This window comes from Macaca fascicularis, chromosome 11 (genome assembly GCF_037993035.2).
Source record: "Macaca fascicularis isolate 582-1 chromosome 11, T2T-MFA8v1.1".
In the NCBI taxonomy this organism is placed as follows: domain Eukaryota; kingdom Metazoa; phylum Chordata; class Mammalia; order Primates; family Cercopithecidae; genus Macaca; species Macaca fascicularis.
In genome coordinates, this window is record NC_088385.1 from 101,680,890 (window position 1) to 101,704,204 (window position 23,315).

Below are 23,315 nucleotides of genomic sequence, written 5' to 3' on the forward strand. Positions count from 1 at the left end.
ATTACAATTTGAGGTGAGATTTGAGATGAGAGCCAAACCATATCATCTGCTAACAAAATCTTTATTCTTAAAGAACACCTAAGTAAAAACACCAATTAGCATCTTCAAACAAACATTTTTCACAAGCCAAAAGTAGAGAGAAGATGAATTTTCAAATATAGAAACAAGAGTACATGTCTTCCCTGATTAGACTTATTTAAATAAATAATGTAGCCAAGGCCTTAACGAATCCTCTGATGTACTTAAACACTGAACTCTGGGGGAAAAAATCCTGCTTTCTGTTGAAATAGTAAACTCAAATATTATACCAATATCAATGCATGAAATTCTTAATGCATTATTTCTTTCCTTTCATGCTTCCTTCCACTTCTCTACCCATTTATTCTGCAATCTCTGCCCACCTCTGGGTAGAGAGGGACAAGTGAGTCACAAGTTACAAGGATGCCATGGCTTACAGCAGACTTGGGCACAGGTTGGGTAGAAGAGCACCCAAGCCAGATATGAACTGAGAAAGGGACTCAGGGACAACCTTGCATTTACATTATCTTACATAAGCCTTCCACATCCTTATAGGGAAACAATTACACTTAATTTTTTTTTTTTTAAACAGGGTCTTCTTGTTCTGTTGCCTAAGCTGGAATGCAGTGGCGTGATCTTGGCTCACTGCAACCTCCACCTCCTGGGTTCAAGGGATTCTCCTGGCTCAGCCTCCGGAGTAGCTGTGACTAAAGGTGTGCACTACCCCACCCAGCTAATTTTTGTATTTTTAGTAGAGATGGGGTTTCACCATGTTGGCTAGGTTGGTCTCGAACTGCTGACCATAAGTGATCTGCCCTCCTCCCAAGGTGCTGGGATTACAGGTGTAAGCCACCACGCCCAGCCACACTTACGGAAACTGAAGCTCAAATGGGTTAAGCAAATTGGCTAACATGATTTCATACAATTTGTAAGAGCTGAGATTTTAAAACCAGGCCCGTTGCCCCCAAAGCCCTGGCACCATGCGGCTTCCTCACTTCACCATGCACAGCTGTCAGCACACTAGGGGAGGGCTTTACCACAGCCTGCATTTAGAAGATCTGACCACTTCTCATCACCTCCACTGTCAACATTCTAGTCTAAGCCACTCTCATCACTCCCACAGCTCTCCCTGGGCCAGTCCATGCCCACCTACAATTTCTTTTCAATCCAACAGCCCAGAAGATCTGTGCAAGACCTCTACTGGCTCAGGAACTGGCCTCCCCATCACCTCTCAGACCCTATGTCCCAGGACTCAACTCCCTGCTCACACTGCCCCAGCCACACAGCCTCCTTGCTGTGCCTCAAACACAACAGGCACACTGCTGTATCAAGGAGTCCATGCATGCTGTTTTCCTGCCCTGGAATGTTCTTCCCTTAGATGGCTGCACAGCTTACTTCCCAGGTCTTTCCTCAATGTTTCCCCTGACAAGAGCTTTCTTTGAGTGTCCTGTTTAAAACTTCTTTCCTCTACCTCCACCTTGGGACTCCCCAGCCCTCTTGTCTATTTCTCAGCATTGCGCTTAGCCACATTTAACATACTATATATTTTATGTGTAGGTCTGGCTTGTCTGCCTTGCCCTACCAGAACACATATTCCACAAGGGTAGGGATTTTTATTTTGTTCCCTGGGATGCCTAGCACATAGTAGGTGCTCAATACACATTTACTGAATGGATGTACTGAATTAGGCTAAAAGCCCAATCATTTTAAGTACAATTCACATCTGTACCACTCATGAATGGACTCTGGCCTGACGTGCTACATAACCTGCTCCTGACTTGGTGGAAGGGTGGGCAATGAAGAGACAATTATCCAACCTAAAGAGCTAAAAGGAGCTTGTCCTTAAATTCAGTGCCATGAAAGGTGCTTGAGTGACTCCTTTTCCATACCACATGTTGTGGAGACATAGGTACCACTAACCTCAATGCTACTCATCCTCAAGGTGTGGTCCTGGGTGAAGGGGACTCCTTGGGCTAGGACATTAGGGAAGGCAAAGAGCAGCCTACCTTTTTGTCTTCTCTGCCCAAAGTGCTCATCAATAAAAAAAACCTGCCTGGAGGTTTGGGGGCATCTCTGTTTTCCCTGTTGAAGCTCCACCTATCCACAAAAGGGCTCTTTTCTTACATTGACCTTCTTGAACTCCCCATCTACGAAACCTCACCAGAGCTACCAATGAAAGGCACATGGGTTCAATTCTCCAAGAGGTCTCAGGCAGCAAAGTGTGAACTCTGAACCTGCCTACACAATGACTGGCAGGAGTGAGCTATTCTAAGCATCTCAGTGTCTGCTGGATGGTGAGGAAACAAGCGCAACAAGGCTGCACGAGGTCAAACAGCAAAAACGGTGCAACAGCAAGATGGACCCTTTCCAAAGGGGAGCCTGTGCTGCAGAAGGTACAATGTCTGCCAGCTCTAAACTCATCCTCATGCTCAGTCCCTTGTGGGTTAGACTGGTGGTGGAGAAACGGGGATGACAAATAATGGGAAAGCCATAAGCACATGACTTTTGTAAAATTCTAGGACACTTAAAGGGTGCCATTCTGTTCTGAAATTCTACGAAGGGACTAAAATCACTGCAAGATTGCTTCCAAAAGGCAAATAAAACCTCACTGAGAGATGGTACTATAATTTCTTGAGTTTGCGTCATTCTGTTTTCTGTAGTTAGAAAAAAGGTGATGGATTTGGGTTACAAAGGCAGTGTTCCACTATAAAAACCTGCTGGTTGCCATGACAATTAACATCCCTGTTCCTCCCTCTTCTGCAGCATCCTTCTTCCATCTGAGTCAAATCAAAGAACCTAGCTATGACGCCCATGATTTAGTATTTCCTCGGCATAGGATATAAATATATACACACATATACAAAATACATATCAAAGGCTCATCAGAGGTGAACCAAAGCCTTGAAAATTGATGCCACCTGTCCTCTCCCAATAATGTCCTACAAACAACAAGAGACATCCCTGCAGGAGGGTCCAAGCAGGAAAGGAGGGTGGGCCAGGAAGGCTAAACAGTCAACACCCAGTCCTCCGGTCTAGAGTCTCTCAGGGTGGACTCTGGGGGAGTTCTTCCTGTGGAGGGCCCATGAGAAGCCAGGGCCCCGTGGAGAACAGTCCCTGCCACTCTGCAGTGTCATTATCTGTCTGCAGGTCTGTCCTCCCCAGCCTGAGCTCCTTGAGGGCAGTGCCCACATCTGACTGATCTCAGGGCCTCGCACAGTGCTGGGCACACTGTGAAGCACCAAGGGCGACGGAGGGCACTCTGGGGTAAAGCAGCCTCCCCTTACGTTTTCTACTGAGACCTCAAGATCGGGCCTAGCCTGCTTCTAATTAGCCCTGCTGGAGAAGAAAGCCAGGGGAGAATTCTACATCAAAGCTCTGAGGTATGAGCTTGGGACACCTATAGCACACTGCTGCCATGAGCTCCCATCCCTGGGGTCACAAGTCTTGACCACCAACCCTTCCCCAGACCTGGAGCAAAATTAAGAATAACTTAGAAAATAATAGCATGAATGTGACTGATCTTCTTCTCAGGACAAAGGCTGATCATTCGAATTTTGAATAGGGTTCAAATGGAGAACTTGCTATTTGAATATCACTATCACTCTGCTTAAATTTATTTTAAATAAAAGTTATATATGCCCATTTAACATTTAATTGCAAAACATGGCTTGTTTTACAAAAGATATGAAGATACAGGCCAGGTGTGGCGGCTCATGCCTGTAATCCCAACACTTTGGGAGGCTGTAGCAGGCGGATCACTTGAGGTCAGGAGTCCGAGACCAGCCTGGCCAACATGGTGAAACCCTGTCTCTACAAAAAAATACAAAAATTAGCCGGGCGTGGTGGCAGGCACCTGTAGTCCCAGCTACTCGGGAGGCTGAGATATGAACCCAGGAGATGGAGGTTGCAGTGAGCCAAGATCCTGTCACTGCACTCCAGCCTGGGTGACAGAGCAAGACTCTGTCTCAAAAAAAAAAAAAAAAAAAAAAAAAAAAGATATGAAGATACAGAAAAGGCAGAGGAAGAAAATAAAATCCCCATCATCCCATGACCTGGAAGTAGCTCGGGCCTACATTTGGGTTTTTACGTGGTCATCCTTGCAGATGTCTGGGCGCTTCTGTCTACTGGTTAGGGGCACGGGCTCTGGAATGCAGAGCTACCTGGGTTCAGATTCTAGCCTTTCACTTAGTGGGATGATCCTGGACAAGTCGCTTAACCCCTGTTTGAGCCTCAGTTCTTCTTTCCTAACAGGAGGATAGCTGTGTCTCTTTCTTGGTGCTGCGTGAGAGCTGTTTTAACCCAGGTGAAGCCTCTGTCATAGTGCTGGCAATGGCACTCCTACCCATTTATGCTAGCTTCATTAATATTCTATTTGTATGTGGCACTTTTTAAACAAAAGTGGTATTTTCTGTGTATATCTTGTAAATGTTTTGTTGTTGTTCTTTTGTTTTGTTTTTGAGGCAGAGTCTTGCTCTGTCGCCCAGGCTGGAGTGCAGTGGCACCATACTGGCTCACTGCAACCTCTGCCTCCCGGGTTCAAGCGATTCTTGTGCCTCGGCCTCCTGAGTTGCTGGGATTACAGGTGCCCGCTACCACACCCAGCTAATTTTTGTATTTTTAGTAGAGACAGGGTTTCGCCATATTGGCCAGGCTGGTCTCAAACTCCTGACCTCAAGAGATCTGCCCACCTCCCAAAGTGCTGGGATTACATGTGTGAGCCAGGGTGCCTGCCATAAATGTTTTCAATCAACATAAAAGCATCACCACTTGACATGTCAATAAATATATTTTTATGACATTGATCGTTTTACTTTTGAAACAAGAGCTCACTTTAGACCAGTTCTTCCTCATCTTTTTAAAGGGTTGTCTGCCACAAATGAGAATCATTCCAAAGAAGGCTATGGAACCTCTCCCTAGAAATATGCACGTATGCACAAACACACATCAAATCCACAAAGCCGAGGGGATATGGGCTGACTTGCGTACTCCTAAAAATTCATATTGAAATCCTAACCCCCACTACCTCACAATGTAACTATTAGGGACTTTAAAGAGGTAATTAGGCTCAAATGAGATCATTAGGGTGGGCCCTGACGCCATTTGACTGACGACCTTATAAGAGGAGAAAATCTGGACACAGACACGTAGAGGGAAAATGATGTGAAGACAGGAGAAAGATGACCACCTACAAGCCCAGGAGGGGGCCTGGAACAGCTCTTTTCCTCCTGGTTCTCAGAAGAAACCAGCTCTGCCAACACCTTGATCTCAGACTTTCAGCCTCCAGAATTGCATGAAAATAAATGCATTGTTTAAGCCACCCAGTCTGGGATACTTTGTTAAAGCAGCCCGAGCAAATTATCACATTAGGTTAAGACAACACTGGTCCTAATCTCAAGTAGTATATATAGTAGCGTTTAATGTATAACCTTTTCTATTCTGAAGTAACAAAACAACATTTAAAAAGTAACAGGATTATAAACTAACCTACTTTCTAACTGTGGAAACTGACACTCCAAACTTTTCATAATGCTGTAGTAGTAACATGAAAAAAACAGGTAAATTCAGAAAAACAGATGAGGTGTGGGATTTCAGCCTTCTTCATCTCTGTTCATAGATGCATTACTCTTAAAAGTATATTGACACTACTCACGAATAAAAAGGAATGAACTCCTGTTATATGCAACAACATGGAATTGCAAAAGCATTATGCTAAATGAAAGAAGCCACACTTAAAAAGGCTGCGTATCATATGATTCCATTTATACTGCATTATGAAAAAGCAAAACTGTAAGGACAGAAATGAGATCAGTAACTGTCAGGTGCTAGGCAGAGAGAGGGCTGCCTATAAAGAGGTGAAAGAACTTTCCGGGGTGATAGAAATATTTTACATCTTAATCAAACGTGGGTTATAAGACTGTATGTGTTCTTCATAATTCACAGGACTGTGCACTTAAAGCAGGAAATTTTACTGTATGTAAATTATCTCAATAAATATTGATACATTTGCTTTATTAGGCATTAACAAGAATAGAGATGTAAAATTATTGACTAGGTACAAAAACTGCCTGATAGCAAATTCGGAATAACTTTATATTTGCTTTCAGGCAAAATTAAAATACACAATCTATATACAAATACTATTCAACACCTACATAGACAATCTATCAGCATCATAAAAATTTTCTATTACAGATATTAAAATGTGGCCTTAAAAAAAATCACTACTGTACGTACAGTAGTGATTACAGTACTGAGAAAGCTCTTTAAGAATGGATGCCAAAGTTGAAGAAATTCTTTTTCCTTTGCCCCAGCAATGTCACTTCCTGGCATCTCCCCTTAAGAAACTCTCCCACGAATACAGAGACTGTCCCAGAATCAACCTACCTGTTCACCATTAGAAGAATGGCTGTAAACACAGTCTGGTTTTATTCATATAGCAAAATAACATACAGCAGTAAAATATGAAAATGAAGTAGGATAAATCATAAAAGTACCACATTAGAAAACTGTAATTACAAGGCCAGGTGTCGTGGCTCACGCGTGTAATTCCAACACTTTGGGAAGCCAAGGCAGGCAGATCAGTTGAGGTCAGGAGTTCAAGACCAGCCTGGCCAACATGGTGAAATGCTGTCTCCACTAAAAATACAAAATTCGCTGGGCGTGGTGGTGCACACCTGTAGTCCCAGTTACTTGGGAGCCTGAGGCAGGAGAATCACTTGAACCTGAAAGGTGGAAGATGCAGTGAGCCGAGATTGCACCATTGCACTGCAAGCTGGGCGACAGAGCAAGACTCCGTCTCAGAAAGAAAAGAAAGAAAATAAAAGAAAAAAAAAAAAAGAAGAGAAGAAAAGAGAAAAGAAAAAAAATTGTGGCTGGGCACGGTGGCTCAAGCCTATAATCCCAGCACTTTGGGAGGCTGAGATGGGCGGATCACGAGGTCAGGAGATCAAGACCATCCTGGCTAACATGGTGAAACCCCGTCTCTACTAAAAAATACAAAAAACTAGCCGGGCGAGGTGGCAGGCGCCTGTAGTCCCAGCTACTCGGGAGGCTGAGGCAGGAGAATGGCGTGAACCCGGGAGGCGGAGCTTGCAGTGAGCTGAGATCCGGCCACTGCATTCCGGCCTGGGCGACAGAGCAAGACTCCGTCTCGGGAAAAAAAAAAAAAAAATTGTAATTACAAGAGATGCCATGTATGTAGAATTGTAACCCAAGAATACATATATTTAATTAAATACATCTAATACAATAAACTGTTTATGGATTCATCCAGTGTGTGAAAACACGTGAAAGAATGATACACAGCTCCAGGTTATGGAGGCCTCTGAGGAAGTAGGAAGAGAGAAAGGCACCTAGATAGCTGTTTATGGGACCATTTATTTCTTAAAAACAAGTGACAGAAATTTGATGCAAACATGGCAAAATGTCAACATTCATTAAATCTAAGAGGTAGATATAATGGTATCATAGTTTCACATTTTTTTCCCATGTTTCAAGCACTTAATAATTCAATTTGTCTGCTTCCTATTTAATCACAGAGCCACTTGGTTAATGATGATGGTTTTCCCCAGGCACCAAACATTTGCCCCTCTTTGTGAAACAGTTGCTGTTTCTAATGGGCCATTTCATTACCTTATAATTTTGGAATCTGATGTCACTGCATTTACCTCTACATTAACTTCAACCTTAAATTAAATTCACAACCACAGCAATCATAAACTTAGGAAAATTAAAGTCCACTGAGAAGTTAATAAGCTTGCTGCCCTAGAAAAATATCCAGGCTCATTTTAGGCTGTCATGTAAATAAATTAAGAAGCAACTATTTTAAAGAATTATTTACCAACAATTCACTGAATTAGTTACCTACAAGTAACCGTGATTTCTGAAATATCCAAAGTATCAGGAAACATTAACATAATATTTGTATTCAGATTTGGTATTCTTTTTCAATAGTATATATGTTATTATTTTTTATTTTTATTTTTTTGGAGACAGAGTCTCAATCTGTTGCCCAGGCTGGAGTGCAAAGGTGTGATCTCAGCTCAATGCAACCTCTGCCTCCCGGGTTCAAATGATTCTCCCTACCTCAGCATCCCAGCACCTGGCTAGGATTACAGGTGCCCATCGTCACATCCAGCTAATTTTTTGTATTTTTAGTAGAGATGGGGTTTCACCATGTTGGCCAGGCTGTTCTCAAACTCCTGACCTCAGGCGATTCGCCCAGCTGGGCCTCCCAAAGTGCTGGGATTACAGGCATGAGCCACTGTGCCCAACCCAGTATATGTATTTTTCTTATTTATCTATCTGTTACCATTCTAATTACCCCAAACATGTAACAAATTATTTAAAAAATGAGGGTTGGGAAGGATCAACATTTAATTTAAAGAAGGCCCCAAGAATGCAAGACTATTTCATCCATTTCCTATTTGACCAAAAAAACAAAAATTTAAAAGCAGAAAAGTCTGTTGGAATGGTAGGCTCACTTTGCAAAACTGTCCTTAAACAGCAACAAGTCTCAAGACCTCTCATTTTAAGTCTTTCTTTAAAAATAAGAGCTTCATTTGAGCCCTGAGTGCTTCAAAAACTTTCTTGGTATTAGATCATTTTAAACGGCCAGAGCGCTAGTCAAACTTCTCAATAGTTGAATTTAATATGCTCCCACCTACCCAAACAATAAAGCATTTCTAGGCGGTAGAAACAGATGTTGATTTTGCATAAGTGAGTGTCCCTACTGCTCCCCAGGTAGGGCATAAATGAGCCACCTGAATGAAAGAGACTCACTTTTAGTGCCCACATGCCTAACAGATACCAATTCCGTGAATGCCTCTAAATTACCTGGCACACGAGGTAAGCTTTGGCTGGCTTTATGCAACAAATAGTACTTGATAATTTGCTTAAGTCAGGAGGCTTTTACAAGCATGGTGCCTTTCCCAAATGAAAGCACATGTAATCAGCATATTCATTCCATCCTTAATATGCTCTTGAATCAGGTTATAAAATGTTAAGTGTTCATTTCTAGGCACAGCCCATTTTTAAACTCCTTCTGTGTCAGATGCAGAGATATGAGGCAGGTGGACTGTTCAATAATTAACACAAGTGCATCTAGTGATATTTAGGAAGGCACAGGGGTAACATACAAATAAGAATTAAGCCAAATAAGGAAACAGATTGTTACCTATAAATCTGAAATCCTGTTACATTCACCATCCTGAGTGACAAACCAACTTAAATTTCCCAGTACAAACCCCAGCACAAGGATGTTAAATGTGTTTATTAAACAGGAGGAATGTGCAGGCTTGAAAGCAGTCTGGGGCTAACAAAGCAGAAGCAGTAGTCCTGTGCCCTGAAGAACACAAAGTTAGGCTGGGTTCCTGCTCTTCCATCTCCCAAGCTGGGATGGTGTGTCACAAATTACTTAAGGTGGCAACAGTGGCTTAGGAAGCAACAATACATATTCTTTGTACTATAACAGCTTTTGCAAACCGTAGAAGGGCAGGATTTTACAACATTAAGTCAAACTTGATGAGAGGTAACACTTAGTTCAAAAGAGAATTAAAAGCAAAATTATAAAACACACACAAAACTTTGCTCTCTTTTCCTCTTTTGGTCTTTCCTTACTGTAAATAATACTGGAGCTATGCCTGTTTTTGTGTATGTATGTGGGTTTTTTGTTTGTTTGTTTGTTTGTTTGTTTTGAGACGGAGTCTGGCTCTGTTGCCCAGGCTGGAGTGCAGTGGCACGATCTTGGCTCCCTGCAACCTCCGCCTCCCAGGTTCGAACGATTCTCCTGTCTTAGCCTTCTGAGTAGCTGGGATTACAGGTGCCCGCCACCACGCCCAGCTAATTTTTTTGTATTTTTAGTAGAGATGGGGTTTCACCATGTTGGTCAGGCTGGTCTCGAACTCCTGACCTCAAGTGATCCAACTGCCTCGGCCTCCCAAAATGCTGGGATTACAGGCGTAAGCCACTGAGCCTGGCCTCAAAATGTTCATTTCAAATCCCTGGGGGAGAGGCTGGGAAGGGAACAGGAAGAGGACTATCAATCCAGAATAAGTGAGGCAGAATTACAACCTTCTGAGTTCAACAGATTTAAAACCCATGGAAAAAGTAGACATTTATAAAAACAAAACTTGACACATATGAACAGTGGTATATTTTTAAAGACAGGTAACAATGCAAAAAACTGCCCTGGAATAACTGTATAGACATCTGAAAAGGAACTGAATAATTCTAACTCATTCAAAGATTCAAATATACAAAAATAAAAATCACAAAATATATTAGGAGAACATGGGCATGTGGGCTTTTAAAAAATCTCAAAGTACAAAGGCCATTCTAAGAATTATACAAAAGTATAAACCAGAAAATTTGTAGATTTCTTCATGGCAAAATATGGTTAGTATTTATTCAGTGCTTGCTATCCACTAGCTCTATGCTCAGCACACACAACACATATAATTCAGTGCGACAGGCAGAATTCTAAGATGACTCCCAACATGGTACCCTTCCACAAGCGAGACTTTGGAACATGATGGAATTTCACTCCTATGGGTATATTATGCTATAGGGAAAAATAATGGACTTTTGCAGACATAATTAAGGCCCCTAATCAGTTGACTTCAATTAATCAAAAGGGAGAGTGCCTAGGTGGGCCTAAACTAATCAGGTGAACTCCTTAAAAGAGGATCTAGAAGTAAAAGACAAAATGCAACAAAGATGCTATCCCATCGCCCTTGAAGAAACAAACTTCATGCTATGGAACATGCCATGTGGCAGAAAACAGTGAAGAGCCTCTGGGGGCTGAGGGTCTCAGGTCTAGAGTTGCAAGAAACCTAATCCTGTAAATATCCAGTGAGCTTGGGAAAGGATCCCAAGCTTAAGAAGAGACTGCAGTGCTGGTTGACACCTTGATTTCAGGCTGATGACACTCTTGGCAGAGGATGCAGTTAAGCTGTACCTGGACTCTAGGCCTATGGAAACTCTGAGATAATTAAATGGGTGTTGTTTTTTGAAGTTGCTCAGTTTATGGTACTTTGTTACACAACAGTAAAAAAAAAAAAAAAAAAAATAGAGTCAGGAATGACAAGCTGGGAAAAATGTACTTACAAAGCAATTAATTTAATTAGTAGAAAAGCAATACAAATCTATGTAAAAGACCAACAGCCCATAGATGAATGGCAAAAACATACATATAAACAGCTCATAAACGCAAATGTCTTTTTAGTCTATGAAAATATGATATATCGTACTATAGTTACATAAGATGCAATCATTGGGAGAAGCTGGGTGAGGGGTACACGGGACATCTCTGTACTATTTTCTGCGAATTTCTGTAGGTCTGTAATTATTTCAAAATAAAAATTTTAAAAATATGACCAATCTCATCCATACCAGGGAAGATATACATTGAAATGGGCTAGGAGTTGTCACCTATCAGATTGGCAAGGATCAAAACAGTCGAAAACACGCTGTGTCTGAAGCTATGTGGGTAAAGGCATGTTCACATATTAATGACAGTTATACAAACTTTACCAGTTTTGTTCAGTGCTGCATCCTTAGCTCCCAGTGTTCAACACAGAGTAGGTGCAGTGTTCAGCTTGGCAATATCCTAATTTAAAATGCACATGCCCTTTGGCTGAGCAATTCCATACTTACGAATTTAGCCTGCTAACATATTCCTCACACGTGCAAAAATAAGTAATGACCAAAGATTGGAAGCAATATACTTGTCCTTTAATAAGGAAACTGTTAAATAAATGATGGTATAGCCATACATGGGGATCCTGTGCAGCAATTAAAACAAGGCAAATTAATCTGAATTGATATGGATCAAGAGTAGAATATGCTTTTCAGCTTCTCAAGTCCCACAGTACAATTTCACAACATACACACATTCACTCATCAGTCAGTATTTACAAAGCTCCAACTATGGCCAATGCTCCATGCCTAGATAAAAAGAACACAACTATCTCCATGCGAGAGGATGGAGCAGGTGCCCACAGGTACAGAGGGAGGCATGGGAGTCCACAAAGAAAGGAGACCGGAGTTCAAGAGCCAAGAGTGGGTGAAAAGCAAAGGTCAGATGGGAGACTCTGGATGTCTAAGAAGCTGGGCTTCGGTCCTATTGAAGAATTTGAAGCAAAACATTGACAAGACACTATGCAAAATATACACTCAATGTAAAAATAAAAGAGTGATCTGGCTGGAGAAGGTCATAATCTGGGGGCCATCTCTGATGTCACTAGAGGTGTCTTAAGGTATCTCAACTTGAGCACTTAAGCTGAGTCACGTGGGACATGCTCTTTCCCCCGTGCCTGAAGATGTGTTCATATTAAAAACATGAGGACAGCATGAGGTCCTCTTGCACCATGCCGTCTTACAGGGTGGATTCAAAGTAGACATTTGCCACCTCTTTCTCCTCTGGAGAAATATCTATAAGCACCCCTCTCAAGCATCTTCACATGCATCCCTTCACCCGTTCTGCACTCAACATGTAGGATGGAATGGAAGCAGCACACTCTTCCTTGCATTTCTTCCATCTTCCTTCCTGTCTTCCACGCTTTCTAGTGGGGCTTTCAGGCACTGTGCCTGATGCCAATACATAAAGCCTGAACAGCTCTTACTGAATGGGCTTCATATTGTCAGATAAATTAAATCTATGCCAACCAGTGATTCAGCTACAAATAGAGGCCACCTGTTCCAATTAGTGAGATTAAAATAGTACCCTGCTGACTATCTGAAGCCAAGTTCAGGCTTTCTGGATGATCACAACATCTTGACAAAGACAGAGAAAAGGGACTTTTGGCCCCAACACAGAATTGAACACACTGGAGTAAATATATTTAGGTGCTGAAGCACAGCTTTCACTAAAGGCATTCTTTATTTTTGGACGAGTGCTTATATTGAAATTTCTGTGCAAGGCTGCAGCTCAAGGCACCATTTAATTTCCTTCCATTACAACAAGCCTACATACACATCTTAATTAGGTTCAAGTTTACTTCAGAAATACATGGAGCTCAAATTTCTTCTCCACCCACTATCTGTCCTTGCCTGAAATTCCCAAAGAATTCATATTTTCTGGATGTTCCACTCTTCGGCCTATGGTAGTCCACTACCTCAGTTTCTCCCAGGTCATAGTTGTCAGAAGACTAAAGAGGAAATAATACAGAGAGAAGCAAGCTCAGCTCATTTCCAAGCTCCTTCAAGTATTTCCACCTAGAAGAGACTGCCTTCGACTTATCAGACCGGGCTTCTGTTCATCCCAGTAACAATCGTTCATATTGAACTAAATCAATTGATAAGGCTGGGTGTGGTGGCTCACTTCTATAATCCCAGCACTTTGGGAAGGCTGAGGCAGGTGGATCACTTGAGGCCAGGAGTTTGAGACCAGCTTGGCCAAAATGGCCAAACCCCATCTCTACTAAAAATACAAAAAAATTAGCCAGGTGTAGTGGTGGGCGCCTGTAGTTCCAGCTACTGGGGAGGCTGAGGCAGGAGAATCACTTGAACCTGGGAGTGGTGCCAAGATGGCACCACTACACTCCAGTCTGGGCTGGAGTAAATAAATAAATAAGTAAATAAATAAATAAATTGATCCATACCTCATTTGGTATAAAAGGATTTAAGATAGATTACAGGAAACACATATATGTAAACACACACACACACACACACACACACACACACACACACACACACACACACTTTGAAACCAGGCCAGAAAAAATATAAATTAGAAAAGGAAGCCAAAATCAAGAGGTAAGAAAAAAAAAGAAAAGAAAAAGAAGCAGGCTATAAAAACCTCACTCGGTTCAGCTGAAATTTGGATCTGGGTTCCTGTTGGCCAAAATAAAAAAGGAAAACACTCACTAACTCAATTTTTCACAACCCATGAGTGGGAAAATTGTTTCTAAGCATCTTCTAGACCATGGGTCTAAAGATAAATATTTCATGAAGGAACGAAAGGAGATGATACATTAAGACCAGGGTTTTCCTAGATGATTCTGAATTATTTTAGGTAGCATAAGACGAAAGCATTAAATAACACAGAATCACAGTGAGTGAGTTATTTCCTTTTCAATCCTCAATCCAATTCAGTTGATTCAGTCCAGGAAAAGTCTCTGGTGCTAAAAACTTTCTAACATTGCTTCAACACTTGCTAATCTAGTTTTGTTGAGACAGGGTCTCGCCGTCACCCAGGCTGGAGTGCACTGGCGCAATCAAGGCTCACTGCAGCCTCACCCCTCCCACCTCACCCCTCCCAGGGCTCAGGCGATCCTCCCACCTCAGCCTCCTGAGCAGCTGAGACCATATGTATGCATCACCACATCCAGCTAATTTTTGTATTTTTTGTAGAGATGGGGTTTGGCCATGTTGCTCAGGCTGGTCTCAAACTCCTGGGCTTAAGCAATCCACCCACCTTGGCTTCCCACAGGGCTGGTAATACAGACATGAGCCACCACACCCAGTGCTAATCTACTTCTTAATCTGGTGCTGGGAGGCCTCAAACTCAGAAAATATGTAGCTAGAATAGTGACACTGATACTTTGAAAATAAATTTAAGTTTTAAGGAGATAACCGATTTAGAAATATCAAGCAAATAACAGTGTAGGTGGTATGAGGCTGTGTGTCGTAGATGTGGGAATGACTGAACTTTGGGAAACTGTGGTAGACCACGAAGGACTCAAAGTCAGAACAACAAATGCTGTAATGGGTTTCCCAACACCGCTTCTAATGGCTGCTCACACAGCCGCTAAGTGAAAGAGCTGACATTCAAGCTTCACTACAGAGTCCATTTCCTGATGCTTTACTCTGCTGCTCAAATCCAGAGGTAAGCTAAGAGAGTGACATTGGGGGCAATGAGGAAAAGACAGATGATCAACATTTAAGAGGTAAACCACTGGGGCCAGGTGTGGTGGCTCATGCCTGTAATCCCAGCACTTTGGGAGGCCAAGGCAGGCAGATCACCTGAGGGCAGGAGTTGGAGACCAGCCTGGTCAACATGGTGAAACCCTGTCTCTACTAAAAATACAAAAATTAGCTCAGGGTGGTGGTGCATGCCTGTAGTCCCAGCTACTCAGGAGGCTGAGGCAGGAGAATTGCTTGAACCTGGGAGGCAGAGGTTGCAGTGAGCCAAGATTGCACCACTGCACTCCAGCCTGGGCAACAGATCCAGATCCTGTCTCAAATAAAAAAAAAAAAGAAGTAAACCACTGGGTGCCTGGGTAGGGTTGGGGATTGAGGCAGCAGCTCAGGCATCTGGTTTGCTGACTGGCTGTATGGGAAAAGTATAATATTAACCAGGAATAGAAGAGCGGTCGAAAGAATGAATTTGATATACAGACTTTGAGATGCCTGTGGAACAACAGGTAGGTGGAAATATCTCATAGGGTACAGTAAAAGTCACATTTTACTCCCGGGCTAGGCTCTCAAATCAGCATGTAAGGCAGAAGTCAGATGGGCTTTTTCTAGGGGGACGCTTCACTGGGGATTGCAACAGACATGCTGTCTCTCCATGGGCCGTCGGACTCAAGTCCTGTCCTTCCCCTAGTGTTGGAGCAGATAATTGTCTCTTTGGTCAAGGACTACGTGAAGTTTTAGGCTTGGGTTTAGGGGTTGTGTTGTATTGTATGAAAATTTTATACACTGAAAACACTTGGTGCTAGAAGAGACTCTTAAGGTGAGACTCACAGAACGGAGAGCTTTGGAGACCAGGGCAGATTCGGGTTGAATTCTAAGTCAAATGCACATATGATGAGCCCCACGACTTATGCGTCTGGCATACTTTTTTCCCCAATATCCCACCCCAACAAGTAGAAGGTCAGGACATGGATGAACTCTTCATTTTGCAAAACTTTATACTGAAAAAATGAAGACACTAAGAGGGACCACAAAAAATATATATATATTTTTAAGTAGCAACAATCCAGTGCAGCTAAGTAGTTTGATACATGAATTGTCACCTGTCTTTGCCCCAGTGCCCCCCCAAAAACCCATAAATAAATTCAGAAGAAGAATGGCCTAACATGGTGTCATTCAAATTCACTTTTTTAACCTAGAAAAGTCACAAAAACTTAAATTTGTTCATATCTACTGAAAATAATTTTAAATTCTCATTCCACCCTTATAACTTAGCAATTAATTTGATATTTAAAAATTATTTAAAGCAATCCTTTTTAAAGACAGAAGATGGTAAAACGGTTAGTCCCAATCAGTCTGTATTAATTACATAATTTTACTGGTTACAGTCTGGCTGGTGTCATTTTCTCCTTCTGCAAATGGAATGGTCTGGAGTTAATGTCTAAATTTCCTTCCAGTTCTACCATGGTAAATCCTTGAGTCTAACTTTCCAACCCTCTGCCTTCATACCTTTAATCCAGTCAAGCCAGGGTTCCACAGAGAGTTCTGGTGTGGACACCAGGCTATGTTTTCTAGTTGCTTTAAACTGCCCCTTGTAATGTTTTTAGTTGGCACAGTCTCCTCGAATGCCTTTAAGACCAGAGGAAGATACAGGTTTACAATCAGCCATTTAAAATGTGGCTTCCTCAGGGGACCGGCACTAAATGGGATGCATTTCAGGAAGCAATCCTTGAAAAGATCTGGTCTCTGGAGAGAAGTCAAAGTGTTGGAAATCACACCCACAGTCTCTGCTCAATTGCAGCTCCTGCAATGGCCAGACAACTACACCACTGTTACATACTGTTACTATTATTCCTCTCCCATCTGAACATTAACTGAGCATTTAGCAGGTGCTGACACTCAACAGTGCTTTCTACGTACCACACCGTTTAATTCTCACAATAGTCTTCCAAGGGAAGTATTGTAACAACCCTTGTAAAAACCTAACTTTGGTACCATCTTGCAGGGTACACTATAGAAAGTCAAACTGGGCTGGGTGCAGTGGCTAACGCCTGTAATCCCACCACTTTGGGAGGCCAAGATGGGTGAATCAAGAGGTCAGAAGACTGAGACCATCCTGGCTAACACGGTGAAACCCCGTCTCTACTAAAATACAAAAAAAGTAGCTGGGTGAGGGGGCGTGCACCTGTAGTCCCAGCTACTTGGGAGGCTGAGACGGGGGAATCACGTGAACCTGGGCAGCGGAGGTTTCAGTGAGCCAAGATTGCACCACTGCACTCCAGCCTGGCGACAGAGCAAGACTACGTCTGGGAAAAAAAAAAAAAAAACAAAGTCAACCGAGGCAGCTGACTCCAAGACTGGCACTCTTAACCACTTCAGTGCACTCCCCCAAAGTGTGATGTTCTGCAGGGGACACAAGAAGGCATGGTTTAATATTACAGGGGACTTCACAGAAAGATCACTAGGTAGGTGACTGATGATACGGCTCAAAAGAAGGTGTGAACCCACAGGCCAGTCATGAGGATCTACTGAGGAGACACATGTTTGCGGGCATGTCTTGAACTCGATGGTCACAAGGCACCACCTTCATCTTGCTATTCAATAGTCCATCCTCGGGAGACCAAACATCAGGCGAAAACACGGTTCTTTAATGATCTTAAATCATGAGCTTATTCGACAGCCTTTAAGACTTCAAACTACTAGCAAAATTCTCATATCCTAGGCATTATTAAAAGTTCATGAATTATCATCCTGTATCATTCATTCACATGTTTACTGGGAACATACGACTATGTGCAAAAGACTGGCAATGTGTGTGTCATAAGAATTAGAGCACACAATTAGGGTAAGTGCCCAGCAGATGCTGTACACATCCATCCCCAGGCACCCAGCTAGTTTAGAAAGACTGGGCTGCTCTCCAGTGTTCGCCATGGAGGCAGACAGGGAAGTGGTGAAGAATCAAGCTCTGGAGTTGAGACAGATACAGGTTCAAACCGTAGCTCTACCATCATTTCCTAATAGACAGAATATCTTAGAGAAATTATTAATCTGCCTGGGCCTCAGTCTCCCCATCTGTAAAATGGAAAAGCAGGATATTGTAGAAGATCAAGGAGATGGTGTATTTGAAGTGCTTCATGTTACCTGGTGTACAGTAAGCATGCAGTACACATTAACTATTATTGTGACTGCAGTCTTCCTTTCACTTATGTTCTTTTTATCTCCTTACAGAGGAATAATCCACAAATACACTATGGTTTCTTTCAGGCAGCATCCCTCCCAAGTTGACAGAAGCAGGTGGCCTATGCACAAATCATATATCCTGATGTTCCCTTTCGAAGGAATGAAAAGTCCTCATTCTGATTCACAGTACGGTGATTCATGGTTCTCTTCCTTTTCTCTTGTCACCCTCCTCCCCTCCACCGAAAACACGAAAACACAATTAAGAAACCACAGGGCTGAAAGCTGCAAACTCTTCTAAGTCAAACTGTGGGCATTTTCCAAGTAGGACTAGGTTGATTTCTGACCTTAGCAGCAGCCCTGGAAATTCAGGCAGAGGGTCTGAAGCAAAACACACCCTGTGATCGAACTTGGTAGCAGCTGTCTGGGTGCTCTCTGCAGCGGATGTGACAGGTGGGTGAGCTGGTGGTGGCTGGCAATTCCTTCTCCTTTAAAGGGAGAGCCTGCAACAAAGTACAGCTCAAAAAACACACATCGCATCACTTTGCTCATCCTAAATGTAAGAAAAACCTGGCTTGAGACGCTGATCATTATCCAGTCTCTTTAACAAGCTCTTTAGAATAAAACAAAGCACTGGTGAAAACGATATCCGTGTACTACTCAGCTTACCACTTCACTGGGTCAGTGTCCTCTAGGACAGAGGTCAGTTTCCACTCCCCCTACTTCCTGCCCAGGGAGTAAGCATGTGATCATCAACTTATTACATCACTACCCAACCAGTTCCACTGCTAGAAGGGCTACAGCATCCTCTTCTTCACTGCCTTTGGTCATTACTCATCATGTAATTGTAGATGGATTTCCAAACCACAGAATACTTGAAGATATACAACAGGTGGCACTCATGCTCGACACAAGTTTTACTTCAGATGTTAGAGATTTCTGCATGTATTATCATCATGTCCTCCTGTAAAAGACAGGGGTATTGTCTGGAGCCACAAGTATAAATGAGATACACCCACCAGATACTAAGCTTCCACAGAAACCAGACTGTTTCATTTACCATTGTATTCCTGATGCCTAGATCAGCAACCAGCACACAGAACGTGCTCAGTACGTATTTTTTGAATAAGTGAAGCATCTTGCTCTCAAAGTGCCAATGTCTATAGTTTATAAATACATGTAAGCATTAAACATATAAACAGTTAATGTGATGAGAAACATGACGCAAGGAGACACAAAATGCTAGCAATGCTAGAAAAGTCTATACTTTTCATAAACTTAGCAGCCTTTCCATTTCCAAGCTCACAAACCCCTCTTTCATATAGTACAGGTCCCCGATTCAAAATGCTTGGAACCAGAAGAGTTTCAGATTTCAGATTCTGGAATTTGTTTTGTTTTGTTTTGGAGATGGAGTCTCGCTCTGTTGCCCAGGCTGGAGTCCAATGGCACAATCTCGGCTCACTACAACCTCTGCCTCCCAGGTTCAAGTGATTCTCCTGCCTCAGCCTCCCTAGTAGCTGGGATTACAGGCACCCGCCACCATGCCCAGCTAATTTTTTTGTATTTTTAGTAGAGATCGGATTTGACCATGTTGGCCAGGCTGGTCTCAAACTCCTGAACTCAAGTGATCTACCCACCTGGGCCTCCCAAAGTGTTGGGATTACAGGCATGAGTCACTACACCCGGCCTTGGAATCTTTGTATTACACTTACTGGTTGAGCATTCCAAATAGAAATATCTGAAACCAGAAATGCTCCTGTAAGCATTTCCTTTGAGCATCATGTTGACGCTCAAAAAGTTTTGGATTTTGGAGCATTTTGGATGTTGGTTTTTGGACTGAGATGCTCAGCCTGTAGTAAAAGTGGTGACCATCTATTGATTTCTTATTGTGCACCTGGCATGGAGTTAAACATTTTATAGGCATTACCGAATTTATTCCTGAGAACACCCCTATTATGTAGAAGTGGAAACTAAGGCTTAGAGTGATTACAGGATCCAAGATTGCACTGGTAGCAAAAAGCACTGGTATAAGATCTGTATTCTGGGGACTATCCTGATGCAAATGGCTCTGTAGGGAAAATAATATGGTCCTTGCATGCAGGATGGAACAGAAGTTGGTGAAGGTCATAAGCAACTAAGGTGGGAGATGATTGGGAGATATGGAAGAAACCAGTTCCAGAGAAATGTCCGAGAAAGGTGCAGCGGTACTGCTAATAGGTTAGAGAGATGGGGGAGGGCAGGCACTCAAGATGACTAGCAGTTCTGATTAGTAGTGGCAACAAAATAGAAAAAAATTATTAACCTGACATATAGACAAATATAGCTTTTTCACCCAATGAGAGAACATAAATTTAAAAAAGAATTTTTTTAAATAGCTAATATTTGAGTGCACACACCTTTTTTTTTTTTTTTTTTTTTTAACAAATACTTTCTTATTTAAGACACACGATCACTCCCAGAAGAGTGGAGTATTACCTCTTTCAGAAATGGGAAACTGGAGGCTCAGAAAGGCTATTTAGGACCTTGCCCTAGTGATCACCTAGTCAAGAAGCTCGAAGAGCCAGAATACAATCCACATAAGTCCAGAGCCTCAGCTGTCCACCACTATACCCAAGTGGCTGGAGAGGTCATTTTAGACCATTTAAAATGAAAACCAACTAAAAGAAAACCTAATTCACACATCATTAATAAAAGCCAGTTACTATATAGAAAGCCAGTACTGTATAGAAAGCAGACAGCCTGTATTCTTAAAAAGATGATAGGCTTTAACTATCTAGGGCATGAAAAAAAAAGTAGGAGTCTAATTATGGATGCTCTTTCTTTTAAAGTAGAGAGATATGTGCATCAAGTTAACAAGCACCATTTCTGAGTTTTACAAGATGAAGTTTTAAAATGTGAATGATCCTGACTTGTCAGCTTAGCAACAATCACAGAATTCATTACTTACATTTCACTAAGTGGGGAGGGGTTATCTAGGTTAGTCCACCTGGCTATAAAAATAGATTTCTGCAATGTGGGAAGAGTACACTGCCTCATTATTATTCCAGTCTCAAAGGCTGAAATAAGCCCAGCAAGAGAGACCATGTAGCTTCCCTGTCATCTCAACAGGTATCGATTTTGAATTTAAAAAATGACTATTCAGTAACGAAGAACTTCATCTCATGGAGTCTTAGCCCACTCCTAGGCAGAAACTCCATATCCCTGAAAGATTAATCAATTCTTCCCATGAACCCCCAGTTCTCATTAGCATTTTTAGGGGAGCTAATTTACCAAATGAGTTCATAAAAGGGTTCTTTTTAAATCCTATACTAGTTTCCTCCCAAGGAGATGGTGACATCAAGGAATTACCACTTGATGTTTTCCTCTTGCATCACATACTTTCAGGGTGTCAGGAAAACATATCTTTACAGCTGCATCTAAGTGAGTTCCACAATACAGGAGCTACGATCATTTAAGGGGATGAATACTTTCTGCACAGTAAAATTGCTGTTTTCCCTTCATTACAACAGACTTATCGTAGCCTCAGGACAGACTTGAAATTACATCAACCCTGCTTGGAAAAGTTCTTAGGAGTTTACAAAAATTTCACCAGTTCTACATATTCCTCGCTGTCTCAGTAATAAAAAACCTAAAAGCAGATAGTTGAGAAGTTTAAACTGGGACCTCAAGAAGTCCAGCATCACTGTAGTAGAATTTGTGATTATGGTCTGCTAAAGTTCTAGCCCTTCTCTGACTTCTTCTCTTCACTAGATCTGACTGGCCCAATGTGCTAATTTTGGATAATCAGCACATATAATGTCTAAATCAGTTTTAATACACAGCTAAATTAAAAATTGGGTATCTCCATGCTAATACAAGGCAGCAGGTACAATAATATTGTCAGTAGAATTGTTTTATTTATTTATTTATTTAGAGACGGAGTCTAGCTCTGTCGCCCAGGCTGACGCGATCTCAGTTCACCCCAACCTCTGCCTCCCAGGTTCAAGCAAGTCTCTGCCTCACCCTCCCGAGTAGCTGGGATTACAGGCGCCCACCACCACGCCCGGCTAATGTTTGTATTTTTAGTAGAGACGGGGTTTCACCATCTTGGCCAGGCTGGTCTTGAATTCCTGACCTGGTGATCCACCCATCTCAGTCTCCCAAAGTTCTGCGATTACAGGCGTGGGCCACTGCCCCCCGCCGGTCAGCAGAATTTTAAAGAAAATCAAGAAATCTTCATATAAGGTTTTGACTTTTTAACAGAAAAGGCTGGTGTAGACAGGGAACAGTGGCAGATGTGGCAGAAACACAGTCTGCAGTTATGTTACACATTTCCTTTACCACATTGCACCTAAGCAGTTGAGGCACAAACTTTATCACCACCATTTTACAGGTTATGAAGAGTGAGTTTTGTAAAGTTGCATGAGTTTTGCCAAACCACTTAAATGAGTTGACAATGAGCCATCCATCCCGCTAAGATTACTAATCTTGTTTACACAAGAAGATCACAGTTGTGACAAGAAAAAACAAGCTTTCACATTTTTTTCAAGTCTGCAACATTAACTTTACAGAATCCTCTCAATTACAAATGCATTTGAAAATGATCTCCTTTTCTTCATAGTTCTGTTAACTAGTATTACAGTTATCCCAGAAGAAACATCTACCTGTGGGTAAGCACAGATCTTCAATGTTTATTCCAAATGGAGTTTCTGGTTATTTTCACAGCAAACTGTTAGGAAACTTTTAAAAAAAGTGCAAAAATAAGAGAATTGGGGGGTTGAGATGAGAGCACGAGGTATTACTCCACCGAATATATTCAATCTGTAAAAACTCAAATCATTCTTTCAAAATGATTAACAGATGCTAAAGGAAAAAGGGAAAGTGGGCAGTAAACCAGGGACTCATTGCTTCACTTCTGGGGCAATCGATTACTACTTCAAATTATGAGTGAAGACCCAAATCCTGCACAAAGGGCAGCAACACAACCCCGTCACTGTTGCTACTATTTCCATCCAGTTGGTCTCTGGATCTCGGAGGTGGTGGGCCAGAATCTGAGCCCGGCTCTACCTCCGTGAACTTTACACAGGGGCTGACACCCAAATCCCCAGTTCTCGGACAAGCGAGTAAGTAGTTGGCGGAGCAAAGAACAACTCCAGGTGCCTTCTGCCAGAACAGATGCCAGCGTGGAGGAGGTGCTTTGTTAAATGGCACTTCAATCAGCCGTGGGGAGAACGGGTTACAGAGCCTCACATCCAGCCTCGACGATTCAACAGCCCGGGAGG

At 42.2% G+C, this 23,315-nt stretch overlaps 1 protein-coding gene across 7 annotated transcripts in view; it reads right to left on the bottom strand.

Annotated features, from left to right (window-relative positions):
• TMCC3 (transmembrane and coiled-coil domain family 3) overlaps positions 1–23,315 on the bottom strand; it is a 307,823-nt gene that overhangs the window by 59,197 nt on the left and 225,311 nt on the right. The window contains exon 1 of one of the 7 annotated variants that reach the window (XM_065524659.2): positions 18,402–18,747. The exons of the other annotated variants lie outside the window; for them this stretch is intronic. The gene's annotated coding sequence lies outside the window, so the exon portion shown is untranslated. Of the gene's footprint in view, positions 1–18,401; positions 18,748–23,315 lie in introns of those variants that run through there. 7 annotated transcript variants of the gene reach the window in all.